This window comes from Theropithecus gelada, chromosome 1 (genome assembly GCF_003255815.1).
Source record: "Theropithecus gelada isolate Dixy chromosome 1, Tgel_1.0, whole genome shotgun sequence".
Lineage (NCBI taxonomy): Eukaryota > Metazoa > Chordata > Mammalia > Primates > Cercopithecidae > Theropithecus > Theropithecus gelada.
Window position 1 is genome coordinate 73,142,133 of NC_037668.1, and position 15,454 is coordinate 73,157,586.

At 43.8% G+C, this 15,454-nt stretch overlaps 1 pseudogene across 1 annotated transcript; it reads left to right on the forward strand.

Annotated features, from left to right (window-relative positions):
- The first annotated feature begins 10,928 nt into the window (after window positions 1-10,928).
- On the forward strand, window positions 10,929-11,640 carry LOC112606638 (annotated as a pseudogene). Its single transcript, XR_003115666.1, has one exon. The product of XR_003115666.1 is annotated as a V-type proton ATPase subunit G 1 pseudogene (transcript).
- Window positions 11,641-15,454: the final 3,814 nt, after the last annotated feature.

Consider the following 15,454-nt stretch of genomic DNA (forward strand, 5'->3'; position numbering starts at 1 on the left):
TCAAATGGACCCAAGTACTGCTTGGACCACCACTTTGGAAAGCACAAGCTTTGGTGGCTTCCACATGGTGTTAAGTCTGTGGACACATGGAATGCAAGAGTGAAGGAGGCTTGGCAGCTTCCACCTAGATTTCAGGGGGTGTATGAGAAACCCTGCATGCCCATGCAGAAGCCTGCCTTAGGGGTGGAGCACTCACAGATAACTTCTATTAGGACAATGCTGAGGGTAAATGTGGGGTTGGAGCCCCTACACAGAGCCATCATCAGGGAACTGACTTGGACAGCTGTGGAAAGGGGGCCATGCCCTCTAGACCCAAGAATGGTAGAGCACCAGCAAGCTTGCAACCTCAGTATGGGAAAGCTACAGGCACTCAACTCCAGCTGTGAGAGCAGCCACAGAGGCTGCATCCTGCAAAACCACAGGGGCAGAGCTGCCCAAGACTTGAGAGCCCACCTCTGGCACCAGTACACCCTGGATACAGAACATGGGGTCAAAGGAGATTATTTTGGAGCTTTAAGTTTTAATAACTGCCCTGCTGGGTTTAGGACTTCCATGGTGCCTGTTGCCCCTTTCTTTTAGTCTATTACTCTCTTTAGAAATAGGAATGCTCACCCAATGACTATACCACCATTTTATCTTGGAAATAAATAACTTGTTTAATTTCATAGGATTATAGGTGGAAGGAGATGAGTCTCAAATGAGACTTAGGACTTTGGACTTGATGTTGGAATGAGTTAAGACTTTGGGGGACTGTTGGGAAAAGTTGATTGCATTTTACAATGTGAGAAGGACAGGAGATTTGGAGGGTCAGGGGTGGAATGATATGGTTTGGATATTTGTCCCCTCCAAATCTCATGTTGAAATGTGATTTTCAGGGTTGGAGGTGGGACCTGGTGGGAGGTATTTGTATCATGGAGGCAGATCCCTCCTGAACAGCTTCACACCATCCCCTTGGTGATGACAGTTCTCACTCGTTAGTTCGGGCAAGAGCTGGTTATTTGAAAGCATGTGGCACACCCCCACTCTCTCTTTTGCTCCAACTCTCACCATGTGACATGCTTTCTCTCCCTTTGCCTTCCACCATGTTTATAAGCTTCCTGAGGCCCTCACCAGGAACAGATGCTGGAGTCATGCTTGAGCATGTGTTGCTATAAATAAATATCTGGGATTTGATAATTTATAAAGTTCTGCAGGCTCTGGCAGAACTGTGAGCCAATTAATCCTCTTTTCTTTATAAACTATCCAGCCTCAGATATTTATTTATAGCTACACAAGGATAAGTTCACAGAAAATCAAAGCAATCTAACAGAAAAGGGAAATCCTTTTAACAAATAGTGCTAGAATAGATGAATATCCATATAAAAAAATGAACCTCAACTCCTACCTCACATCATATACAAAAATTAATTCATGACACCTAAATGTAAAACCTAAAACTAAAACCTTTGGCAGGGAAAAAAGGAGGCTTGGGAGTAGACAAATTTTCTTAAATATGACATGGAAAGCAATAATAATTTTTTAAGTAATAAGTTAGACTTCATCAAAATCTTCTATTCATCAAAAAATATCATTAAGAAAATAATAGGAGGTCAGGTAGAATTGTTGATGCCCATAATCCCAGCATTTTGGGAGGCCAACATGGGAGGATCACTTGAGTCCAGGAATTTAAGATCAGCCTGGGCAACAAACCAAGACCCCGTCTCTACAATGGAATACTATTTAACCTTAAAAAGAATAAAATCATGTTATTTTTAGCAACATAGATGGAACTTGGGGTCATTATGTTAGATGAAATAAGCCAGGCACAGAAAGATAAATGTTGCATGTTTTTACTCATATGTGGAATCTAAAAAAGTTGATCTCATGGAGGTAAAGTAGCATGAGAGTTACCAGAGACTGGGAAGAGTGTGTGAAGCAAGGGAGATGAAGAGAGGTGGGTTAATAGGTGTAAACATATAGCTAGGCAGAAATAAAAAGTTATAATGTTCCATAGCAGAGTAGGGTGACTATGGTTAATAATGTATTGTATATTTCAAATTAGCTAGAAGAGAGGATTTGAAATGTTCCCAATGCAAATAAATGATACGTGCTCAAGGTGATGATAGCCTAAATATGCTGACTTGATTATTACACATTCCTATGCATGTGTCAAAGTACCCTATGTATCCCGTAAATATGTACAAATATTATGTATTAATTTTTAAAACACCAAAAAAAAAACCAGTGATTTATCTTCTTTCAGAAGAATTATAAATAATATATATAGATATTCTCACTTGAACCCGGGAGGCAGAGGTTGCAGTGAGCCAACATCATGCCACTGCACTCCAGCCTGGGTGACAAAACGAGACTCCATCTCAAAAACAAACAAGCAAACAAACAAACAAACAGATGAACCATATATGGTACCTACCCTCAGGAACTTACAGTCTAGTGAGGAAGACTGAATGTGGCTAGATGTCTTGAAGTTTACAAAGATAAAATGTTGGGCTGAATCTTGAAGGATAAGAAGATAGTGGGCAGACAGAGGTGGAAGAGGGAACTCTTCCAGACAAGGTAATAGCCTGAACAAAAACACAGAGGCATAAACCACAGGGTATGCTCAATGAACCACAGGTCATTTGGTGCTTATGAGGGTAGAGAACAAGCCCAGGAATGGTAAAAGTTGAAACCAAAGAGGGAAATAGAAGTCTTGAGAGAGGATTTAATATTTTAGACATGGCAGTGGTGATATAGACAGACTTAATGTTTTAGAAAGATCACTCAGGTTGTAAGGCGGAGGGTGGGTTTTTGGCTCAGGTAAATGGATAGATTTGGTTCCATTCACTGAGCTAGAGAACACTGGAGGAGAAGATGTGGGTCATGCAGAGATTGATGGAGGGGACACAAAAAGTTCAGCTTAGGGTACATTGAACTTGAAGTGTCTCCGAAACTTCACAGGGGAAATATTTTATAGGAGATTGAATACATTAAGTAGCCAACCTCCCACAGCCTGATGAGCTCTTGCCTGCTGCCCAGAAAAGCCAATGCACTGAGAATAGCAGATAATGCTGAAAAGAAAGAGTTTAATATCACAGGACCAGCCAAGCAGGACAGGAGGCATTTCTCAAATTCATGTCCCCAACAATTTGGAGGCTAGGGTTTTTAAGGGCATTTTGGCAGACAGGGGTCTAGGGAACTGAAACAATTGATTGGCTGGGGATAAAATCACAGGAGTGTTTAAATTGTCTTTGCACAGTCTAATCAGTTCCTGGGAGCGGGGCGTCTCAGGACCAGGTAGCATCTCTTGCGCTGCCAAAATGCTAAATCTGAAAAATATCTCAAAGACTAGTTCTTTAGGTTTTACAAATAGTGATGTTAATCCATTTGAGTAGTTGGGGAAGTTACAAATCTTGTGACCCCCAGTTACATGACTCTGGGACAGCAAGCAACTTATAGAAAAGCAAGCTTGTCTGGGCATAGTGGCTCACATCTGTAATCCCAGCACTTTGGGAGGCTGAGGTGGGTGGATCACCTGAGGTCAGGAGTTTGAGACCAGCCTAGCCAACATGGTAAAATCCCATCTCTACCAAAAATACAAAGTTAGCCGGGTGTGGTGGTGCATGCCTGTAATCCCAGCTACTTGGGAGGCCAAGGCAGGAGAATTTCTTGAACCTGGGAGGCAGAGGTTGCAGTGAGCCGAGACTGTGCCACTGCACTCCAGCCTGGGCAACAAGAGCAAAACTCTGTCTCAAAAAGAAAAGAAGAGGAGAGTAGAGGAGAGGAGAGAAGAAAAGAAAGCTAAACAATGACAGGTTATTGTTTAACTATGCCTATTCTTTAGCAAAGTTCAAGTCCCTACCGTGATTCTAATCTTGTTTTATGAAAGCATCTTCAATCTCCAAACATGGAATGGGGTCAGTTTTCCTTGCCTCAAAGTTTAACTATAAACTAAATTCCTCTCATAGTTATCTTGGCCTCCATATCAGAGTAAGCAAAAAGCAATTTAGCCTGTGAGATTAGAAGCGAGATGCAATCGGTCATGTTAGATTTGTCTCTCATTACTGGCCTGGCGTGATGGCTCATGCCTGTAATCCCAGCACTTTGGGAAGCTGAGGCAGGCAGATCACTTGAGGTCAGGAGTTTGAGACCAGCCTAGCCAACATGGCGAAACCCTGTCTCTACTTCAAAAAAAAAATACAAAAATTAGCTGGGCATGGTGGCGTGCAACTGTAATCCCAGCTACTTGGGACACTGAGGCAGGAGAATTGCTTGAACACGGGGGGCAGAGGTCGCAGTGAACCAAGATTGCACCACTGCACTCTAGCCTGGGTGACAGAGCAAGACCCTGTCTCACAAAAAAGAAAAGAAAAGAAAAGAAAAGATTTATCTCTCGTTACTTATAATTCTGCAAGGGTGGTTTCAGATCCAGGGAGTGATCAGGACCTGGGAAGATTTATGAGTCATCAACTTATAGATGGTAGTTAAAACCAAGGGAAGTGATAAGGCCAAATATGCTCAGACACTAAAATATTAATGGATAAAAAGTAATGCCAATTTCTTTATGACAAAATTCTGGTGAATAGTGAATAACCTAAGTTCCAGTAACATAATTTCCCCCCATGGTATTTTTTTTTGGCGGGCTGGAATGTAGGGTTTCACTCGTATCACCCAGGCTGGAGTACAGTGACATGATGTTGGCTCACTGCAACAACCTCTGCCTCCCAGTCTCCAGTGATCCTCCCACCTCAGCCTCCCAAGTATCTGGGACTACAGGTACCCGCCACTGTACCTAGTTAATTTTTGTTTTTGTAGAGACAGGGTTTTGCCATGTTGCCCAGGATGGGATTTAACTCCTGAGCTCGAGTGATCCACCTGCCTCGGCGTCCCAAAGTGCTGGGAATATAGGCATGAGCCATCGCTCCTGCACATCCCCCATGGTATTTAATAAAGCTTCATTTAGTTTTCCATTTCATTTTTTATTCCATTTAAAAACTTTTAAACGCAACAAGAAAGGAGCAGTGGGGGACAACTATATAGTAAGGAAACCTGTCAAATACTAACTCAGCTTGTTTATCAAGGTTAACACCATCACTGACAGGTCATGTGATGTGGTTTGGATCTGTGTCCTGGCCCAAATCTCATGCTGAATTGTAATCCCCAATGTTGGAGGTGGTGCCTGGTGGGAGGTGATTATATGATGGGGGTGAACTTCTTGTGAATGGTTTGGCACCATCATTTTGGTGCTGTCCTCATAATAGTGAGTGAGTTCTTGTGAGACCTGGTCATTTAAAAGTGTGTGGCACCTCCTTCCCCTCTCTTTCTTGCTCCTGCTTTCACCATGTGACATGCCTGCTCTCCCTTTGCCTTCCACCATAATTGGAAGCTTTCTGAGGTCTCCCAAGAAGCTGCTATGCTTCCTGTACAGCCTGCAGAACCATGAGCCAATTAAACCTCCTTTCTTTATAAATTACCCAGTCTCAGGTATTTCTTTATAGCAGTGCAAGAACAGACTAATACAGAAAATTGGTATCAAGGAATGGGGCATTGCTATAAAGACACCTTAAAATGTGGAAACAACTTTGGAACAGGCAGGGGAACAGGCAGGGTAACAGGCAGAGGTTGGAAGAGTGTGGAGGGCTCAGAAGAAGAAAAGATAATGAGGGAAAATTTGGAATGTTCTAGAGACTTGTTGAATAGTTGTGACCAAAATGCTGATAGTGACATGGACAGAGATTGGACAGGCTGAGGAGGTCTCAGATGGAAATGTGGAACTTATTGGGAACTGGAGCAAAGGTCACTTTTGCTATGCTTTAGCAAAGAGCTTGGTTGGATTGTGCCCCTGCCCTAGGGATCTATGGAATTTTGAACTTGAAAGAGATGATTTAGGGTATCTGGTGGAAGAAATTTCTAAGCAGAAAAGTGTTCAAGACGTGGCCTGGCTGCTTATAATAACCTATAGCTCATATGTATGAACAAAGAAATGACCTAAAACTAAAACTTATATTTAAAGGGGAAGCAGAGCATTAAAGTTTGGAAAATTTGCAGCCTGGCCATGTGGTAGAAAAGAAAGGCCCATTTTCAGGAAAGAAATTCAAGCAGGCTGCAGAAATTTTCATAAGTAAAGAGGAGCCAAGTGATAACATCCAAGACAATGGGGGAAGAGCTTCAAAGGCATTTCAGAGACCTTCAAGGCATCCCCTCCCATCACAGGCCTGGAGGTCTAGGACAAAATGGTTTGTGGGCCAGGCACAGGGCAGCCTTGGGACACTTCTCCCCGTGTCCCAGTCACTGTAGCTCCAGCTGTGGCTCAAAAGGGCCCAAGTACAGCTTGGGCCATTGCTTCAGAGAGTGCAAGTCATAAGTCTTGACAGTTTGCATATGGTGTTAAGCCTACAGGTGCACAGAATACACAAGTTGAGGCTTGGAAGCCTCTGCCTAGATTTCAGAGGATGTATGGAAAACCCTGTATGTCCACGCAGAAGCCTGCTGCAGGAGTGAAGCCCCCAGGGAGAACCTCTTCTAGGGTGATGCAGAGGGAAAATGTGAGGTTGGACCCCATACAGAGTCCCCACTGGGGTACTGCCTAGTGGAGCTGTAAGAACCAGACCCTGGAATGGTAGATCCACTGGCAGCTTGCACCCTGTGCCTGGAAAGCCATAGGCACTCAATGCCAGCCCCTGAGAGCCACTGTTCTGGGGGCTGAACCAGCAAAGCCACAGGTGCAGAGCTGCCCAAGGCCTTGGGAGCCCCTTCCCTTGCATCAGAGTGCCCTGGATGTGAGACATGAATTCAAAAGAGATTATTTTGGAGTTTTAAGATTTAATGGTTGCCCTGCTGGGTTTTGGTCTTGCGTGGTGCCTGTAGCCCCTTTTTTTTTGGCTGATTTCTCCCTTTTGAAATAGGAGTATCTACCCCAGGGGTGTTCAATCTTTTGGTTCCCTGAGCCACAGTGGAAGAAGAATTGTCTTGGTCCACACATAAAATACACTGACACTAACAAGAGCTGATAAACTAAAAAAAAGTTGCAAAATATATCTCATAGTTCTTTAAGAAATTTGTGCTGAGCCACATCCAAAGCTGTCCTGGGCTACGTGTGGCTCATGGGCCATGGGTTGGACAAGCTTGATTTACACAACAGCTATACCCCCACTGTATCTGGAAGTAACTAACTTGTTTTTGATTTTATAGACTCATAGGTGGAAGGGACTTCCCGTTTCAGATGAGACTTTGGACTTTGGACTTTGGACTTTGGGTTAATGCTAGAATAAGTTAAAATTTTGGGGGACTCTTGGGAATGCACGGGGTTGTTCTTTGAAATGTGAAAATGACATGAGATTTGGGAGGAGCTGGGGGTAGAATGACATGGTTTGGATCTGTGTTCCTGTCCAAATCTTATGTCAAATCGTAATCCCCAATGTTGGGGCCTGGTGGAAGGTAATTGAATCATGAGAGTGTTTCTCATGGATGGCTTAACACCATAACCCTGGTTGCTGTTCTCATGATAGTGAGTGAGATCTCATGAGATCTGGTTGTTTAAAAGTGTGTAGCACCTTCCCCCTCTGTCTCTTCCTCTTGCTCTGGCCATGTGAGATGCCTCACTTCCCCTTCACCTTCCACCATGATTATAAGTTTCCTGAGCCCTCTCCAGAAGCTGCCATGCTTCCTATACAGTCTGCAGAACCATCAGCCAATTAAACCGCATTTCTTTATAAATTACCCAGTCTCTGGTATTTCTTCATAGCAGTGCGAGAGAAGACTAATACCTCATGTTAATGGCAATGTACCCTTGATATTGAAACTGAGGACTAACCTGATTAGGCCCACCAAATTTAACGTACCTTGCTTGTCTTTATTAATTTGCTTTTAGTTGATTTTAAAACCTATATAGCTAAAAGTCACATTGCTAAGTAATACATAACTAAATGTCCACTAGCTTTCTTGTAGATAACATCTCTGATGTTTAGGTCACCATGGTAATTGTTGTTTAAGTTGTTTTTCAGGAACTTAGAGAGTCAGTTCTTGTCCAGTTCAAGTCAGCCGAGACCACCAAACTTTCAACTGGGCCTGTGTGAGCATCTGATGGGTCACCTTTTGATGTCAGAGGGCCAAAAACTCCACCCTCAGATCATGCTAATGCTGTAATTTTCTGAACATATATTCTACGAAGAGCCATGAAGTCTGATCGTGCTTGCACAGATGACCAATTACCTCACTTTTCCTTACTACAATCACCTTTCTCCATGCTTTGGACCATCTTGCTCCTCTATTCTATACATATCCTTAAATTCCATCTTCAGGGAGGCAGATTTGAGATCTGTTTTCCCATATCCTTGTTTGGCTGCCTCATGAATAAACTCTCTGCTGCAAAACTAATCATCTCAGTGATTGACATACTGCCTGACAGGAAGAAGCAGCCTGGTTCAGTAACAACATCATGGAATGAAAATGGTATTTCACCTCTGTGATTTTTTTCAAAACCTATGACCCCAGTCTAACCATGAGAAAAACACTAGACAAACACAAATTGAGGGACATTTGCAAAAACAAACAAACAAACAAACCCTGGCCAGTGCTTCTCAAAACTGTGAATGTCATCAAGGACAACAAAGTAAGAGAAACTATCAGACCAGAAGAGGCTAGGGAGACATGATGACAGAATGTAACGTGGTGTCATGAAGAGGATCCTCAAACAGCAAAAGGACTTTGGGGAGAAAACTGGTGAAATGCTAATAAAATGTTTAATTTATAGTCATGTACCAACGTTGATTTCTTAGTTGTGATATATGTCGCATGGTAATATAGGATGTTAACAGTAGGAGAAACTGATTACCTTTGGCGGTTCCAAAATGGTCAAATAGGAACAGCTCCAGTCTACAGCTCCCAGCATGAGCGACGCAGAAGACGGGTGATTTCTGCATTTCCAACAGAGGTACCAGGTTCATCTCACTGGGGCTTGTCGGACAGTGGGTGCAGGACAGTGGGTGCAGTGGACCAAGTGTGAGCCAAAGAAGGGTGAGGCATCGCCTCACCAGGGAAGCGCAAGAGGTCTGGGAATTACCTTTCCTACCCAAGCGAAGTTGTGACAGTTGGCACCTAAAATGTGTGTCACTCCCACCCTAATACTGCGCTTTTCCAATGGTCTTAGCAAACAGCACACCAGGAGATTATATCCCGCACCTGGCTTGGAGGGTCCCATGCCCATGGAGCCTCGCTCACTGGTAGCACAGCACTCTGTGATCGAACTGCAAGGTGGCAGCAAGGCTGGGGGAGGGGCACCCACCATTGCTGAGGCTTGAGTAGGTAAACAAAGCAGTCAGGAAGTTCAAACTGGGTGGAGCCCACCACAGCTCAAGGAGGCCTGCCTGCCTCTGTAGACTCCTTCTGGGGACAGGCATAGCCGAACAAAAGGCAGCAGAAACCTCTGCAGACTTAAATGTCTCTGTCTGACAGCTTTGAAGAGAGTAGTGGTTCTCCCAGCATAGAGTTTGAGATCTGAGAAAGGACAGACTGCCTCCCTAAGAGGGTCCCTGACCCCCGAGTGGCCTAACTAGGAGGCACCCTCAGTAGGGGCAGACTGACACCTCATACAGCCAGGTACCCCTCTGAGACGAAACTTCCAGAGGAACAATCAGGCAGCAACATTTGCTGTTCAGCAATATTTGCTGTTCTGTAGCCTCCGCTGGTGATACCCAGGCAAACAGCATCTGGAGTGGACCTCCAGCAAACTCCAACAGACCTGCAGCTGAGGGTCCTGACTGTTAGAAGGAAAACTAACAGAAAGGACATCCACACTAAAACCTCATCTGTACGTCACCATCATCAAAGACCAAAGGTAGATAAAACCACAAAGATGAGGAAAAAACAGAGCAGAAAAGCTGAAAATTCTAAAAATCAGCACCTCTCCCCCTCCAAAGGAATGCAGCTCCTTGCCAGCAATGGAACAAAGCCAGACGGAGAATGACTTTGACAAGTTGAGAGAAGAAGGTTTCAGATGATCAAACTTCTCTGAGCTAAAGGAGGAAGTTCGAACCCATCGCAAAGAAGCTAAAAACCTTGAAAAAAGATTAGACAAATGGCTAACTAGAATAACCAGTGTAGAGAAGTCCTTAAATAACCTGATGGAGCTGAAAACCATGGCACAAGAACTATGTGACGAATGCACAAGCTTCAGTAGCCGATTCGATCAAGTGAAAGAAAGGGTATCAGTGATTGAAGATCAAATGAATGAAATGAAGCGAGAAGGGAGGTTTGGAGAAAAAGAGTAAAAAGAAACGAACAAAGCCTCCAAGAAATATGGGACTATGTGAAAAGACCAAATCTACGTCTGATTGGTGTACCTGAAAGTGATGGGAAGAATGGAACCAAGCTGGAAAACACTCTTCAGGATATTATCCTCCAGCCAGGCACCATGGCTCACACCTGCAATCCCAGCACTTTGGGAGGCTGAGGTGGGCAGATCACCTGAGGTCAGGAGTTTGAGACCAGCCTGGTCAACGTGGTGAGATCCCATCTCTACTAAAAATACAAAAATTAGCCAGGCGTGGTGACGCATGCCTATAATCCCAGCTACTCAGGAGGCTGAGGCAGGAGAATCACTGGAACCTGGGAGGTGGAGGCTGTAGTGAGCCGAGATCATTCCACTGCACTCCAGCCTGGGTGACAGAACAAGACTCTGTCTCAAAGAAAAACAAACAAAAAAATTAACTCCATGTCAAAGACTTGAATGTGAAAAACAAAAAAACCTATATAAATCATTTAGGAGAAATTATAGTAGAATTTTTTTTACCTCAGGATAAAGATTTCTTAAACAAGATTCCGTATCTTCTAACTACAAAATAAAAGATTAATGAACATTAAAATTACAATGCAAATTAAAACAACAGTGAAATACACTAACTGATACCATCAAATTGGCTAGGATTTAAGAGTCTAGCAATAGCGGCCTTCGAGGTGCTTTAGGCGGCTTGCCTTGGTCTCAGAATCGCTGCCGCCATGGCTAGTCAGTCGCAGGGGATTCAGCAGCAGCTGCAGGCCGAGAAGCGGGCAGCCGAGGTGTCTCCGAGGCCCGTAAAAGAAAGAACCGGAGGCTGAAGCAGGCTATAGAAGCAGCTCAGGCTGAAATGGAACAGTACCGCCTGCAGAGGGAGAAAGAATTCAAGGCCAAGGAAGCTGCGGCACTGGGATCCCATGGCAGTTGTAGCACTGAAGTGGAGAAGGAGACCCAGGAGAAGATGACCATCCTCCAGGCCTACTTCCAGCAGAACAGGGATGAAGTCTTGGATAACCTCTTGGCTTTTGTCTGTGACATTCAGCCAGAAATCCATGAAAACTACCGCATAAATGGATAGAAGAAGAGAGAACACCTGTTCTGTGGAGTGGCATTTTAGATGCCCTCATGAATATGAAGCTTTAGCACAGCTCTAGTTATATTCTTATGAAATGGCATTAAATTATTTCCATATATTATATAGTAGGTCCTTCCACTTTTTGGACAGTAGCAAATCTAGCTTTTTTGTACAGACTTAGAAATTAAAGATTTCATCTTTTTACCTCATATTTCTTAGGAATTTAATGGGTATATGTTGTCTTTTTTTCCTATGCCTTTTGGCTCAAGCAACATGTATATCACTGTTGACTTTTCTTTCTTAGATCTAGTTTTAAAAAAAAACACCACATAACCATTCTTTGAAGAAAGGAAGGGATTAAATATTTTTTTTTCCCTAACACTTTCTTGAAGGTCAGGGGCTTTATCTACGAAAAAGTAGTAAATAGTTCTTTGTAACCTGTGTGAAGCAGCAGCCAGCCTTAACGTAGTCCATTCTTGCTAATGGTTAGAACAGTGAATACTAGTGGAATTATCTGGGGCTGCTTTTAGTTTCTCTTAATCAAAATCACTAGATGATAGAATTCAAGAACTTGTTACATGTTATTACTTGGTGTATCAGTAATCATTTAAAAGTAAAGACTCTGTCATGCAAAAAAAAAAAAAAAAAGTCTAGCAATAGCAAGATTCGGAGATGTGGAAAAACTGGAACTCTCATACATTGCTGAAGAAATGGAGGCGTTGCCCTTAGCCCAGCCCAGAGGGCACCTGCGGCTTCTGAGAACAGTGGATGCCATATACCTCTAACACCTGCATCTCTTGGCTTGAAGGCTTTATCTGGTTGCAGGAGGAGTCTTGGCTTATGTGAGCGGGAGGCTGAGGTACTAGAGAATTAGCACCCTCAGGAGCAATTCTTAATCAATGTGGGGTGGGAGTTGGTGGAAAATGCCCCAGCTTCCTTACTCCTTGGTAGGATAATTCCGAGGTGTGCTTCTACCCATTCCCTTGCAGGGTACCCAGCAGGATGGAGCCCCAGTTGCTCCCAGCTGTAACCCTCTCGTTAATGGCTTTCTTCCCTGTTCTATCTCACTTTCCTACTCCATCATCATATTTCTTGGGATCACCCTCAAGTAAGGAACGTGTGCTTATCTCATTATCTCAGTCTGTTTAGATGAACTCTGAGACAGAGGTCCTATGCAGCTTCAGCAAAGCCTTCTCTCAAGCCCCAGGCACAGTTCTTGCTACCTCCTCTATACTCCCTTTGCTCCAGCTCCTCAGCAGCCTTTGTCATACTATCCTGGAGCCTTCCCAACTCCAGGTCTGACTGACTCACTTTGAACAGTTCAAAGGTGATGCCCTGTTATTTGTCTCCCTTGCTCCCAACATACCACAACTGCTCACCGAATGCCTGCTAAATGGGCTGAATTGTTTAAAGTTCTTCTTACATTTTAAGTGATAAATCATTACCTCCCAAGAAACCTTGTACTACCCTTAGGTTGAGAACTATTTACAGGTGCTAAAATCAGGACACATAAAGGTTGTGACAAAGTCAGAATAAGTTTGTCCTCAGTTCAAACCAGAAATCAGCTAGGGAAAAAAAAATCCAGTAATTTGTTAGATTTATGTATTAATTCTGACAGTTTGCCTTTTTAAAATTGTTTAATTATGTTAGGTGCTTTTAGGGTGTATAGATGAACTGAGGTAATTATTAATCCATTTCTGCTTATTAATAAAATGCAGCTGGGCACGGTCGCTCATGCCTGTAATCCCAGCACTTTGGGAGGCTGAGGCAGGCAGATCGCTAGAGGTCAGGAGTTCAAGACCAACCCAGCCAACATGGTGAAACCCCATCTCTACTAAAAATACAAAAATTAGCCAGGTATAGTGGCGTGCAGGGGAATCGCTTGAACCAGGGAGGCAGAGGTTGCGGTGAGCCAAGATGGCACCACTTATGTTCAATTTTCACCTCCACCACTCACCAGCTATATGACTTTGAGCAAGTCATTTAGCCTCTCTGCACCTCGGTTTCCTCATGGAGATGAAAATATCCACCTAAAAGCTTTTAGGAAGAAATAGATAAAATGATACATGAAAGCTCCACAACAACGTGAAGGCTGGAACTGTGCCAGTTTGTTCATTATTGTGGTCCAATGCCTGGCACAGAGTAGGCCCTCAATAAATATCTATTATAATTGAATGAATGAGTAGGTACCTAACAAATTGTAACCAGGTATCTTTTTGTCCAGGCAGATGTTTAGTAAGGATTTGTGCTGATGGTAATGACACTTTGCCTTGACATAGTCAGAAAAAAAATCACTACATCAAATCCAGGGATAGTGGCACACTAACCTAACATGCTGGGGTATTTGTGAAATGAACATTTCAATAGCATTGCTTGAGTTTAACATGGTGCTTCTCAAACTTTAATGTGCCTCTGAATCACCTGGGGATCTTATTTAAATGCAAGTTCTGATTTAGTAGTTCCAGGTGAAGGCCTGACAACTCAGATGATGCTGAGACTGCAGGCTTGTGGACCTTCTTTTGAGCATCAGGGATCTAGGCAAAGGGTCAACAGTTTCCTGTAAGGAGCCAGGTAGTAAATATTGTAGTCTTTGTGAACTGTATAATCTCTGTTGCAACTTGCTCAACTCTGCCATTCTAGAACAAATGAGGCCCTTGACAATACACAAATAAATGAGCATGGTTGTGTTCTAATGAAACCATGTTTGCAAAAACTGGAGCAGACTGGATCTGGCCTGTGGGCCATAGTTTGTCTCTTCCTGGTCTCATATATTTAAAATCAGTATACTATTCTTGTAATAGATATCCATGAACTTGTCTCCTGAGCTCCTAATAATTCCCTCGTACAGTATATGGTAATTTCCCCTATCTACAGCCACCTTCCCCTACCCATAATCTATGTGGTTCCAGGAGCACAGCACCCAATGCCAAGTTCCTATGCGGAACTCGGACTCCAGACTCCAGCTGATTGGTGCCCAAGGGGCATCAATCACATTCCCTTCTGTAAAATATGCACCAGGGGCACTCTTTCATAGAAAACAAGATGAATGGCATCCTTTAGAGTTGTGTAGCTTGGCTGAACTGGGCACCAGACTGAAGCTGGGTTACTCATGGACTTTCCTTAACACTCTGGAATTGAGTCTGGGAGATTCCTGCCTCAGTCTACGTGTCTATTCTTTTATTTTTGTTTATTTATTTATTTTTGAGACTTGGTCTTGCTCTTTCACTCAGGCTGGAATGCAGTGGCATGATCATAGCTCACTGCAGCCTCGATCCCCTGGGCTCCAGCAATTTTCCCACATCAGCCTCCTGAGTAGCTGGGACCACAGGCGTACACTACCATGCCCAGCTAATTTTTGTATTTTTTGTAGAGACAGAGGTCTCACCATGTTATCCAGGCTGGTCTCTAACTCCTGGGCTCAAGTGATCTGCCTGCCTCAGCCTTCCAAAATGCTGGGATTATAGGTGTGAGCCACCAGGTCTGGCCTGGAGGCCTTTAAAAACAAAACAAAACAAAACAAAAAAACCCCCAGTGGATTAGGATACAGAGAACGTTAGTGTCAGGTTCACAACTACGCCAATTGTCATGCTGGGGTCCGAGGGGAGTGGGTAGATGAGCAGAAAGAACACCCAGGGGGACTGTAAGCAGATGAAAGATGATTTTATTCAGCAGCAGCTCTCATCAACAGCTCTCATCAACAGCTCTCTCACACTGTCCGCCCTGTCTCGGCTGCTTAGTCCAGCGGCTCCCACACACAGCTGCATGGCTGGCTCTCCCTTGCCTTCAGGGTCAGCAGCTAAACTCTTTCTCTCTCTTGGCACGAGCAAGCCAAGCTGTGTCCTGGCTCCCCTCTGTCTGTCTGCAAAGATGGACTGCTTTGACTCTCTTTCTCTTTCTCTGGGCTCCATCATGCCTGTACATTGTTATCAGGGCAATTATACCTTTTACAGACAGTAGTGGCTTAGAGCCAAGGGATGGCCTTCCCATGTTATGGCTACACAGCTGTGATAACAAGTGGAGTTATACGCCTGTGCTCTAAACTTGCTGATCCACTCGGGATGTTTACAGTGGCCTATCCTTGACCAAAGCACAGCCATATTCCTTACAGTGAGTAATGAGAAAGAATG